Source organism: Chiloscyllium plagiosum, unplaced genomic scaffold, assembly GCF_004010195.1.
Source record: "Chiloscyllium plagiosum isolate BGI_BamShark_2017 unplaced genomic scaffold, ASM401019v2 scaf_5150, whole genome shotgun sequence".
Classification (NCBI taxonomy): Eukaryota; Metazoa; Chordata; class Chondrichthyes; order Orectolobiformes; family Hemiscylliidae; genus Chiloscyllium; species Chiloscyllium plagiosum.
Genome location: NW_025215287.1, coordinates 12,960 through 14,929, shown reverse-complemented (window position 1 = coordinate 14,929; position 1,970 = coordinate 12,960).

Here is a 1,970-nt window from a genome sequence, read left to right as displayed (position 1 = left end):
GGTTGGGTCGGTGGGGTGTGTGGATCTGACAAGGGGGTCGCGGAGGGAGTGGTCTCTACGGAAAGCTGATAGGGGAGGGGAGGGAAATATATCCTTGGTGCTGATGTCTGTTTGGAGGTGGCGGAAGTGACGGCGGATGATGGGCTGTACATGGAGATTGGTGGGGTGGTAGGTGAGGACCAGTGGGGTTCTGTCCTGGTGGCGGTTGGAGGGGCGGGGTTCAAGGGCGGAGGATCGGGAAGTGGAAGAGATGTGGTGTAGGGCATCGTCGACCACGTCGGGGGGGATATTGCGGTCCTTGAAGAAGGAGGCCGTCTGTGTTGTGCGTATTTTGAACTGGTCCTCCTGGGAGCAGATGCGGCGGAGTCGAAGGAATTGGGAGAATGGGATGGCGTTTTTACAGGGGGCAGGGTGGGAGGAGGTGTAGTCCAGGTAGCTGTGGGAGTCGGTCGGTTTGTAGTAATCAGGCAGAATCCAGGGAACGTCGATTCTCCTGTTCCCTGGATGCTGCCTGACCTGTGCACTTTTCCAGCAACACATTTTTAGCTCTGATCTCCAGCATCTGCAGACCTCACTTTCTCCTCAATGATATTCCTCAGACCATCAACTCTCAGCTCGGCCAAGGATAAAGGCCAGGAATCTGGCACAGTTGGGAAACAGCCCATTTCCCGGGAGACTGAGAGGTCACTAACAGAGCGGGAGCTGGAGAGTCAGGAACAGAATAACAGGGATAGTCCGCTCTGTTCACTGACCCTTCACCCCTCAGTGAATCCAGTGTCAGGAATGACTGCTATTAGTCAGACTGACAGAATGTGATCAGATGCACACACTGTCCTTCCACATCATCAATATCGCCCAGCTCCCACCCTGTCTCAGCTCATCTGCCCCTCTGCCATCTTCAATATTTTAATCAGGGCAGCATTAAGCGCCGTGCTTTGAGCTGAGCTGTCTTACCTTCTGTACTCTCTCTCTCAACGGCTCCAATCACACCACCACACCCTGATCCCTCTTCGGTTTAAGATGCTCCTTGACATCTGCTTCAATGAATCAGGTAAAACATCACCTGACCCAATATCCCCTTTGGTTGGTCAACATCTACTGTATTTAAAACAAGGAACTGCAGATCCTGGAGAGCTGACAGATAACACAGAAATTCCTGGTGGGATTTAGTAGGAGTGGCCTCATTTGTGGGAGAAATCCGAGTGAACCTCTGGAGTCCAGGGATTGTCCTTCAGAACTGAAGGGATCTGATGCTGATGCTGTCAGACCTGCTGAGCTCCCCCAGCAGTTTCTGTTTGTATTTCAGTCCCAATCCAATTGGTCCTGATCACGGCCCTTGGAATAGCTTGCCAATTACAGGGAAAGGGTTGGACATGTCTCCTTCCCAGCAGTTAACCCGGGCTCGAACCCCTGCCATCGCACTGTTGCCCTTTGGAAGCAATCTTAAACGGGGAAAAACGCCGAGATGGAATGAATGGGATTGGACCCTCCGAGGTTTCCCAAACATGGCCACATTAGGAGGGCAGGGTGGGTCCCACCTGCTATTACATTCTTAGAGCTGGGGAAAGGAGGTTTAAACGCTCTGGGGGACCATATCAATCATCATTTGAAGATGGATTCATTAACCACGGGCCAGTGAGCATGGATTTATTCAGGGAAAAACGTGTATGATGATCTTGACAGATGCCCTCCAAAGGAAGGTGATGACCGATGGAAGGAGTCCTTGTGATGTAGATTAACTGGATTACAGGATTAGTGCTCATGTGCCTGACTGGGATAGTTCAGCTGAGACAAGATGCTCTGTAGAAATTCCCCAAGGATCCTTCCAGAGCAGCTTCCAGACCCACGGCACTATCATGTGGAATGCTGAACACAGCAGATACACGGGAACACCACCAGTTGGCAATTCCACATCAAGCCACTCCCCACCCTGGCTTGGAAAAACATCTCAGTCCCACAAGTGCCATTGG